Raw genomic sequence first — 11,448 nt, 5'->3', positions numbered from 1 at the left:
ACTTACGCCAGCCTGTCTGTTCCTCTTTTCCCTCTTTGAAGAGGTGCCGAGGCGGTAAAGAAGCACCTCCTTTGCCTAGGGAGTTCTGCTCTTCCTTCCTTTTGGGGGCTGCTAACAACCCCTCCCTCGGAGGGGGACATGGGAAGTCCTCTTTGCCTTGCTGTAAAGCCTCCCAAGGGTAGATGGATTTTGGCTCGGGAGTTTTCTCTTCCTCATCGTCATCATCCGAGCCTGCCAGGGATGCCCCTACTTGGGCCCCCCTTTCGTCCCGTATAGGGGGTGGCTGGGGCGATAGGGCAGCCCCAATCGCCGAGTAAATCGTAAAGTCCTTGGGGTCTAAGAATGTGGGGTCCGTTTTATGGTAAGAGGCCATTTGCTGGCCCACCAAACCCCATCTCTGCGGATCCACCCCCGTGTGTTCTAACCACGGGCTAACTACCCAAACTTTCTCCACCCACTCTCTACATGCTCTTATATGAATTCTAACGCCTTGCTCCTTACAGACCTTGTAGATCTGGCAGGCGAGTACGCCTTTGTCCTCCGGCTCAACACGGGCTTTACAGACCTTCGGTCCCATCCCAAGGGCTCAACCTGTCTCCTTGGGTTCTGCCTGGTCTTCCGCTCCCCTTATCTATTGGGAGCAGGAGCGGCCTCACTGGTCAAGCCCCACGTTTGGGCGCCAGCTGTCGGCGGCCGGACGGGTGTGCCCCACAATAGCACCCCGTTCTCCCCGACTACCGCCTCACACTCACCCTGCCCACGGGTCTTCGGACGTCTCCGGTTCCTCCCCCCGGGGGATGCGAGAGGAGAATCACCAGGCAGCTACCGGAAGCGACAAGCAGCTTTATTGCAATGGCGTACCAGAAATCTTACAAAAGTCCCCTGACCCTCTCTGGGGTGCTCCTTATATTGGGTGTTTCGGGTTAGCTCCTCCCCAGTGCCTCCCCGAAGGTGGAGCCCTTCCAGTTGGAGCCGCCCCGGTACTGACATACGTCAGCAGGTCCAGACTCCCTGGTGTCTCACTACCCTTTCAGGAGGCCCAGGTCCAAAGCGCCCCTAACACTGTGACTACATCAACTCAGGTGGGGTGGGGGAACTCCCTACCATCTCCTTCTCTCTTTCTCTCTGCATACACAAATATGTATACATATCATACATATATATACATATATGGCGTATATGTATATATACATGTTATATAAATAACCTGATATGTATATATATACACACACACATATATATATATACACCATATAATAACAAACAACAACCAAATAATAAATAATAATAAAAAGAAATTCAAGGATATTTTGGGAGGAAAAAACAACAGCAATTAGAGGATTCAGGAAAACCTTCAAGGAAAAGGTAGTGCTTGAACTAGCTCTTGAGGACAAAAGGGATTCTGCAAGGCAGAGATGAGAAGGGAGTGCATTTCAGGCACAACTTATGGCCAGTGCAAAGGCATGGAGTTAAGAGGTGTGTGGAGGGAGTGTTACACATGGGGCACTGGGGACTGTTGTTTATGGGACACCTTGAGAGGGCCACTTTGGCTGCATCACAGAGTGTGGAGGAAAAAATATATGATGAGGTTGGAAAAATAGTTTGAGGTCAGGTTGTAAAGGGCTTTGAAGGTCAAATAGAAGATTTTACAATTTATGTTAGAGACACTGGGTTGATGTGCTAGGAGCAGCTGGGCATATCGTTAAATGCATCTTTTTTTTAAGTGGGGGAAGGGTGTTATGGAAAAAAGGGAGCCTTAGATGATTGGGTGGTTAGAAGTGGCAAAGCATTGTTCAAGATATATAAAGTGCCCTCTTTTGGGAATAAAGAAAAGAGCCTGTTGACCTGTGGGATTGGTACAAGACACTTTTGAGGAAATCTACATCAAAAATATTCCCTGACTCATAATTTTTTTTAAAGTTTATTATTTTTTTTTTTTCAAGTAACAATTATCGTATTAATCTGTCCCTTTCTCTATTCCCCCACCTCTTAATGAGCAACACCCTCCCTAAAACAAAACCCAAACCTGAAAAACAAATCCTTTAATACATCTCTACATGATCTAGCAAAATAAATTCCCACATTACTAGCTCTTATAACTTCATTGGAAAGGTTGGATTGCCAAGAAAGGGATAAAGTGAATTGTGCTTATGTATTAGGCAGGTAGAGGAAGAGGCAAATAAGCTTTTAATCTTGGCCTTCAAAGCAGAGAACCATTTAACAGATTTGTTGATTCCCCAGATGAAGAGGAATGTTAATGAAGGCAGGAACTAATAGGCAACAGGTGGAAAGCATGCTGCCTGAGATACAGAAGTTTCTTTGAAGAATGCCTTGAGTGCTACAGAATTGAGTTAATTAAAGAGGATAATAAAATTAAAGGTAATCATGAAAGGGAGTTATAGGAGTAGTTTAAAAAAACAAACCTAACAACAACCCCTCAACCTTACCCCATTATTTGTCCCTGTATTATTGCTTCCCTGAGAATTACTTCTACAACGGGGAGTAAGATGGTCTATAGGCTTTTAATATAAAAGATTTGATGATTGCAGAGAAATCTTTTTTTTAATTTATTTTTTTATTTTTAGTTTACAACACTCAGTTTCTTAAGTTTTTGAGTTCCAAATGTTCTCCTCTCTCTCTCCTCCCCCTTTCCCCCAAGACGGCATGTAATCCAATATAGGTTCTACATATAGCTTCACATTAAACATATTTACTTAATAGTCAAGTTGTAAAGAAGAATTATAACCAGTGGAATGAATCATGAGAAGAAGAAACCAAACCAAAAAAGAAAAAAAAAGGGCAAATAGTTTGCCTCAATCTTCATTCACACTCTGTTAATTCTTTCTCTGGATGTGGATAGCTTTTTCCATCATGAGTCTTTTGGAGCTGTCTTTGAACCTTGCATTGATGAGAAGAGCCAATCTATCAAAGTTAGTCATCACAGATACCATGCGTCTGTAATTGTGTATAATGTTCTCCTGGTTCTGCTCCCCTCACTCAGGAGCAGATCATGTCAGTCTTTCCAGGTTATAAAGTCCATCTGCTCTTCATTTTTTATAGCACAATATTCCATTACATTCATATACCACAACTTGTTCAGCCATTCCCCAATTGATGAGCATCCCCTTGATTCTAATTCTTTGCCACCACAAAAAGAGCTGCTATAAAATTTTTGTACATATGGATCCCTTTCTCACTTGTGTGATCTCTTTGGGATACAGCCCTAGAAATGGTATTGCTGGGTCAAAGGGTATGCACATTTTTATAGCCCTTTGGCCATAGTTCCAAACTGCTCTCCAGAATGGCTGGATCAGTTCACAACTCTACCGACAATGTAACAGTGTTTCTATTTCCCCACATCTTCTCCAGCCTTTATCATTTTCCTTGAAAGACAATCTAATGAATCCCAAAACAATGGCTGACGAGGATGTGGACTATGATTTGGTTTTGCGAAATTAGTTTAATCAATTGAAGGCCCAGGATGGGAATTGTCCTTTTTTCCTTTTCAGGTGGTAGAATGGGGAGTTCTGCACACTTGGCACCTTAAAGATGAATGCCCTGTATCACCAGATCTCTGATGGAAGACAACAAGGAAAGGGGTGAAAGTTTTGAAAGAGATAGATATGGGGAATTGGATTTATGCCTTCTCCCCATGATTTCTATTCCTCATGACTAGCTAGTTCCAGATAAGTTTTAGATTCTGCCCTTGGGGCACATCCCAACCTGAACTGTGTCAGGCTGAAACATGGGCCTTTACCACCAGATAAGTATAAAGGACTGGACACTGCAACTGGTGAAGTTCAAGTGGGAGATGAGGCAGCCATAAGGCTGTTCACACAACAACCCATTCCAAGAATGATGAGGAGGAATGATGCCATGTTGGGTTGGGTGAGGCATGTAATCATATTCTTTTTTGTAAGGAACTTTGGGCATAGTCTTAAAATATGGTGAATAAGAAGATAATTAATGGTCAGCCTATGGGGGTATTAGGAAAATTGTACTGGTACATCAGGGACAAAACTAGTAAAGGTTCTTCTACTCCATCCAAATTAGGACATCTCTGAAAGCCTTTAACCCACCTGGTTAGCTCCCCTCCCCCACCCCCTCCTAACCTGATCAGTTGTCTAGCCCACGTGCTTGTACTGCTGGGTCTTTCTGGCTAGATTTGAAGAAATATTGGGATGAGGCTCCATGGGGAGCACTAAATAGATTGCCTTGTTGCAGTGAAGGCTCAACTGAGGTTGGCTAATATAATTGGTAGTACCCCATTAGTTTGACTGCATGATTTCCTCAGTTCGTTCAGCAGCATTTGAGTAGGAATGGAGCTGATGTTAGGAATAACTCTGGGTTGGAATATCGCAAGGCATCCGTTTGCAGATCAAGAGAGCAAAGGATTTGAGAGCGAGACAATGGATGTTGAGCTAGTTAACTGTAGGTGGAGAATTTGGAAGGGAAGAAAAATAGTCAGAACTAAACAGCCTGGAAAGTCCCGAGGGGCGGAGGATTAGAGAATTTGAGGAAAACAAAGAGTGGGCTTAGGAAGAGTAAGATATAGGGAATGATAAAATGATAGGAGGATATGATCAGATAGAAGAAAGTTTTCTATCCTGAAACTGAAACACTTGTGAGCATTTCATACTTAATGTCACATGTCAGTTCTCCTTTTCATGGCTTAAACTCCTTGAGAAGGCTGTAGGCAACAGGGCCTCTACTTCTTTTCCTCTCACCTAACTCTCTGGGCTGTCTGGCTTCTAATCACACCATCCTCTTAAAGACACAGTTTTTGAGGAACCTGCCTGGATACTTTTTCTGTCCTCTGGAAGCAGATTTCTCAGAAAGTGTCACCTTCTGTCAGAGTCTGGGAATAAGGGTGGGGTTTAAAAGCATGAGAGGCTGCCAAGATTTTTGTCTCTGAGACTTGCTTATGTCACCCACTGGCTGAGGTGGTGGCTGTGAAGTCAGTGGGGTGTCACTGGGTGAGAATAAAGCCTTGACAGTGTTGTCATAGGGGTCATCTATATTGCAATCCTCAGTTCCCAGGGTCTTCCATGCTAAGTGGAAATATAGGGTATTGCACCTCGAGATGGCCATTCATTTTTTTATCCTAGTGGGCAGAAAGAAGGGCCCTGGAAGTGAGAACAAAGTAAGGGGGGGGGGGGGGGGGGCAGAGGTGTGCTTGTCTTCACTCTGCATAGGAGGATCAACAGAACCAGAGGTAAATATTAGCATCTGCCACTGCTGGAGACACATGGGAAAGTTCCCCCATGTTCCATGTGGTCCAGACAACCTGCTACTATAATAGCCCTGTCAATCTTTCTGATTCTCCAGGTCTCAATTTAGGGACAGGTAAGGCATTTTATTCCTCAATGTCTTTTCTTCCCAAGTCCTCTGACTTCTGCCCAGCATCTTACATCTGTACTTGGCTAGTTGTAGTTGTCCAAGTGGGTACCAGAGGGTTTCCTTTGCTTCTTTAGTTTTCATTTAGGGATTTCCATCATGTGTGTGGGAATGAGTACAATTCCCTTTCCTGTCCTCCCCTCTTCCCCCATAGCCAAGGCATCTTTTGATTATGCAACAAGTAAATATGAATGAATGAACGAAAAAGCATTTTTTAAGTCTTTGCTATGGTCTGGGTACTGTGTTAGACTCTGGGATACAAACAGAAAAAGACAAATGTTAGGAAAGATTTAAAGAGCTGGGGTTATTGCAATAATGCTCTACCACTTCTTGCAGGCACGGTTCAGATTGTATGGTAATCTTTGCTAGTGAGTGGAGAGGGGTTAGAATAGCTCAAGGATCATGGTCAGTGGAAGTGGGGCAAGAACATGGTGTAAAACTTGGCTCCTAAGTGGTAGTGGACTCCCAGTACTCTTCATTGCTGGAAAATAGCACCCAGGAGCGCAAAAGCAGCATGGAATGAGGATGAACTGGGGATGATGGGTGTGTATTCATCCTGGAGTTGCCAGAAGGCAGGGCATTCTTGTGTTCCTACAAAGCCCAGAATTTCATTGCTGTGAATTTGTAGGAATAATTATATGCTTTCCCGACTTCCAACGCCATTGGCATAATTCTGGTGGGCCCCCTCAAGTAGAACCCATTGAAACTGGCTTCATGGCATTTAACTGACCACCAGCCTCCCCTGAAAATAGAAGTATAGTTCCCTGGTGTCTTATTATCTTTGTTTATGTCTTGGGTAGAAAACAACATGTTCTTGGCATATTTAAGAGTTTCCTGAGGACGTTAAGACAGAAATCTAGCCGGCCAGTGGGCATTTCGCATTTCACCTACACCCTTGCCAGTAACCACCCACCGGTGTCCCGCCTTCTGCCCTTTGCCTCAGGACACCGGCAGTTCTGGGCAGCAAAGGCTGGGTCCCCAGTAGGGAAAGTGTATTCAGACATTCACCATCATGGCCACCAGCCTTTAATACTCTTCTGTCAAATTGATCTCCCTATTTTACCACTTTCCCTATAGATGTTTAGAATGAGGAGCTCCGGACTCACATCATCTCTCTGACACAGCAGAAAGCCCAGCTCCTCTGCTGGGGAAGGGATGGGGTGGAGAGGAAAGACAGCAAAGTTAGGCAGGGCTGCTCCCAGACAACAAAGTAGCATCAGGATTTTGTCCAGCGTTCAAGTCCACTGTTTTCATCCAACCACCTGCGTGGTAACACCCATTACAACGTATAAACACGCATCTTCCCAATATACTCTAAAACATATGTAGTGAGTGTGTCCAGGTGTTGTCCTGAGTCCACCCGCTTCTCAGAATTTAGTCTAGCCTTGATATTGCCCTAAACAGGGTCTAAAATCCCTCCTCACCCGCCTTTCCGTCTTCTGGAGAGGAGAGCCGCTTGACTCTAGCATCTGAAGTACTCTCCTCTTGGTGGGGGGAATATGTCTCTCAGCTTTATGGAAGGATCCTAAGTCTGGAGAATTGTATAGACTCCTAGAAGAAGTAAAAAACTCCTGGAGAAGGAAGAGAGTCACTTTGTTAATTGTTTCGTGTGTGCTTGCCCTATATTGAATGCTTTGTTAGTCTGAATAATTACTTGGGAGCTGAGTCCTTTCCTCCTTTTTAGGGACCTAAACATCAGCGCGAATTCTGATGTTTTCAGGGGAACCCTAGGTAAAGGCTGGAGTCAGAGATACTCAGTAAACCGCTTAAGACTGACCTAGTCCATATAAACTTAGAACTCTGGATTTGGGCTCTCAGACGCTCTCTCTCTCTCTCTCTCTCTCTCTCCCTCTCTCTCTCTCTCTCTCCCTTTCTCTCTCTCTCTTCTCTCTCTTCTCTCTCTCTCTTCTCTCTCTTCTCTCTCTCTCTCCCTCTCCCTCCCTCCCTCTCTCTCTCTCTCTCTCTCTCTCTCTCGCTCTCTCTCTCTCTCTCTCTCTCTCTGTCTCGTCTCTCTATCCCTCTCTCTCTCCCTCTCTCTCTCTCTCTCTCTCTCTCTCTCTCCCTCTCTCTCTCTCTCTCTCTCTCTTCTCTCTGTCTCTCTCTCTGTCTCTCTCTCTTTCCTCTGTCTCTGTCTCTCTTCTCTGTCTCTCTTCTTCTCTCTCTCTCTCTCTCTCTCTCTCTCTCCTCTCTCTCTCCCTCTCCCTCTCTCCCCCTCCTCCTCTCCATATCAATATCCTGATGCACATTTACATATTCCTCTACACATAAATACACAATCCAAACACAATACCTATTACTAAAATAACACATAAACACAATCTAACACATACTTAGATACACATTTTCTTTAGAAAGGCCTCTATCTCAGTTTCTCTATTGTCTTTATCTCATTCATGTAGGAACATAAGCTCCCAGGAAAGGAATCAGGAATTTCGAGATACCACAACTACAATGGCCCGGTGTGAGGAGGTCTTTATGATGATGTAGACGATGGAAGGTCCTAAAGTTAGGAAGGGCTGGTAACCCTTGAAAGAAGGTTCCCATGACCAGTCTCATTGGGGAAGTGGGCTCAGATAATAGGGAAGGATCTATCATCTGGGCATTATACCACCCTTCCTTCTATTAGGTTCCCCATTTTGTGCTGACGTGGTTAGTGAACATTGTGTACTTATTCTCATGTTGCAGTTCTAGACTCGGCACATGCAGGCCATGGTTTTGATGGTTAGTTGTTTCAGTCATGTCTGACTCTTCTTGCCCCATTTGGGGTTTCTTGGCTAAGATACTGGAGTGGTTTACCATTTCTTCTCTGTACTCCAGTCCTATAGAGCTACCTTTAGTTCTCAGCATCACTGAGACCTCAGCCACCCAGTAGAGGAGAAATGTAAACAATTCTTCTACTCTGAGGATGTGGGAAGTTTTCACTCAAACTGGAGAATGTTCTGGAGCTCTTTTTTCTCCTAAAGTGAGACACAGATTAAACAATCCTGTTGTTGGTGATCGGAACATATCCCAGGTACTTTTCACTGGATCTTGTCCTCCTCTTCACTGGTCTGTAAGTTTTCCAATAACAGTTGTTATATCTTACTCAGTAACCTTGCTGGTCCTATGTATATGGATGGAGACTGTGCCTTTGATCCCTTAGAAATAGGGGAAGAAGCTAAAAGATCTGCCCCCTTTACTTATACTTATCACTATTAGTGATAGTGGGAGGGACTTGGCAGTGGAGAGCTACAGGAGTAAAACCTAGGTCAGAGGCAGCCCTTCTGCATGTGGGCATGACTGCTGCTGCCATCTTCCCCAGGAAGGATGAATAGTGCAACATTAGGAGATGGAAAGGGGTGACACTGAATGGTAGGGATGGAGGAGGACACTGAGGATGAGGGAAGATGGTTGGAATGTAAGAGTTAGGAGATAGAGGGGGACTGTTGGGAAGTGAGGGACACTGGGATTGAGGGGTGAGGAGTGACATTAGGGCTAAGGGATGGAGAGGGATTTGGGGGTGGTGATATAGGATGAACCTAGAGGAGGAGTCATTTCTTCTTTTTGTTTATAATACTGCTCATCTCCCATATCCACAGAGAAAGGAACAGGAAACGGTATATTGAGTTCTGGGCTGGGGATTCTCCATCTGGGGCTGTTCTCTCCTCTCGCTGTATCTGAATCTGCTGCCTTGCTACTCATCCAAAGCTGGCTCTAACACTTCTGGGCTATGATTTTTTTTCTAGTCTCCAGGTAGAGCTCAAAGGAGACCATATTTGACCAAGAGGCTTTTCTCAGAGCTAAGCATGAGCCTTGTGCTTGGGACTTCCCTTACCTTTGGCTCTTGGAGAGCCTGAAGCCCCTTTGTTTCCTGAGGGGAAAATACAGGCCAACTTGGTACTGCAAAGAAACTTAGATGCCAATTTGTCTAACCTCCTCATTTTATAGATGAGGAAATGTATTTTTCACATTTCTACCTCTTCTCCAACCCATGGGGGAGGAAGGAATTGGTCTGGTGGGAAGGAGTCCTATTGGGAATGATGGGAAATCGAATAAGGCAGAAATCTTAGGATTGAGGTCACAAGGGAAATTGAATGTTAGGGGGTTGGAGAAGAAAAGTGAAATCTTCACCAGCTGTTTCTCTCCCTAATTTGGTTCTGCCTTCTATGTACAGCCATATTCCTCATTCCTTTCCACAGGAGTTACTGGCCCTGAAAGGAGATTCCCTAATGCTTAGGATCTGTGCCAAGAAGGTTAGAACTGGGATAGGCAGGCAGTCAAAGACATTACTTGTCATCTCTTACCTTTGCTTCTTTCTGATCTTATCTTTCCTGGGCTCTTTGAGGACTCCCTTTCTCCTGAAAAAATGCAAGAATGCACACTGAGGATATGGTAAAGATGAAACTCCTTGAACATTTACTGGTGGAAGTCACAGGTAGGGGAAGAGGGAGAGCAGCCATTCTATGAGCCAATAAAGGATGGGCATTTGGAACCTACATCAAGGCTTCTTATTGAGTAGTTTGGGGAATGCTAATGGCAAGTGGAATGGCCATGGAGACAAGAACCAGGGATAGGAGCTAGGAATGGAAACGTAACCAAGGATGGGATGGTGTTAGCAATATATATAATAATATATTATAATATATAACAATATAATATAATAGTGTAGCCAGAATGGACTTTGTTTTCTTTGAATGACTCAGCTTGCCTCGTTGAGCTTCCCTGGACTCTGGGGCTTGCTCTTCCGGGGCAGGAGGCCCAGCGACCATGCCAGGGATCGGAGAGCTTCCTGTGTGATGAGTCATGGGGCTGGCTGAGGGGAGGTGTGTTAACCTGGTCTACGCTAGGGGAGGGGCCAAGTCAAGAACCAATCGGCCCTGGTCGTTCAGGCGGCACTTGATGATGTCAAAAACTCTATAAGAGGGAGAGGACAGCTTGAAGATCCTCCTTTCCTTTTCTGGTTGGAGCCAGAGACGCCTACAGCCGAAGCTGAGCCTAGCGGTAGCAGAGCTGACTAGAGGCTAGTGGGTAATCTTCTTACCGTAGAGGGGAAGCATGTATACGATTTTGCCTTATACCATCTCGCTTCTCTGTGGGCTCCTGGTTACCCTTGTAAGGCGGACTTATTGGGCCTGGAAGCTTTGATGAAAATATCAAAATGGGGACACTGGTTTGTGGGCTTGTTGTGGAGTGTAAATACATGCTTTAGTTCTCCTGCCTTCTGCCTAGAGAATTCCTTATATCCTGCAGTTCCAGACCTTTTAGGCACATATGAGATTCTCTTTGAAATCATAAATTCTGCCTTCCTAATATATAAGGTTGGAAACTGGGTCTGAGAGAGGGATTAGACAGGAATTGGTTGGTGGGGGTGGGGTCGACAGGGATTGGTTGTTGGGGATGGTGTCTGATGTCAGATGGTCCCCTGAAAATTCTCCTGATAACAAGGGATACAGTTATCTTCTGTCATTTACATCCTTTCCACCTTTGCTTGGCATTGTCTCACACTGGACTCAGGCACATACTTCAATCCAGCTGTGCCAGCTTCTCCTTTGGGCACTGGAGCTCCAGGAAAGCCAGGTAGCCTTGGAGGATGGCAAATTTGTCTGAGGGTCCAGACCCACAACTTTCACTCTGGAACAAAGAGGGGAGAGGTAGGGGTAGGAGATGACCTTGGTAAACTGCTTGGCTTCCCAAAAGATAATTACAAACCAGCCTATCCACTTCTACCCACTGCTCTGAGTCCAACTTGTTTCATTCCAAATCTGAAAAGTTTCCAGGAAAAAGCCTCTATTTTTTCTACCTTGCAATTTCCCAATTCTTCTTGAACTCCAAAGCACTATCCAGTAATGTCCCTAAGAACATCTAAGCCAAAGTAACTCCCCTGCCCCCCCCCCAATCTCATGAAGAATTCGAAGATCTCTCTATCTGGCAAATTCTGACCCTTAATCTGACCCCAAAAAAACAAATGCCTGCACTATACAAGCAGGACTGGGAACCCCATTGGAGAGTATGTTAACAGCAATAGCACAGGGGCCGGGAAAGAATTTAACCTTCCCTATTCCAGTAAAGGCA

General features: G+C 44.9%; 1 pseudogene; it reads left to right on the top strand.

Annotated features, from left to right (window-relative positions):
- The first annotated feature begins 475 nt into the window (after positions 1-475).
- LOC118842311 overlaps positions 476-11,448 on the top strand; it is a 33,267-nt pseudogene continuing 22,294 nt past the window's right edge.

Source organism: Trichosurus vulpecula, chromosome 3 (assembly GCF_011100635.1).
Source record: "Trichosurus vulpecula isolate mTriVul1 chromosome 3, mTriVul1.pri, whole genome shotgun sequence".
NCBI classification, from domain to species: domain Eukaryota; kingdom Metazoa; phylum Chordata; class Mammalia; order Diprotodontia; family Phalangeridae; genus Trichosurus; species Trichosurus vulpecula.
This window is presented reverse-complemented; position numbering and strand designations above follow the sequence as displayed.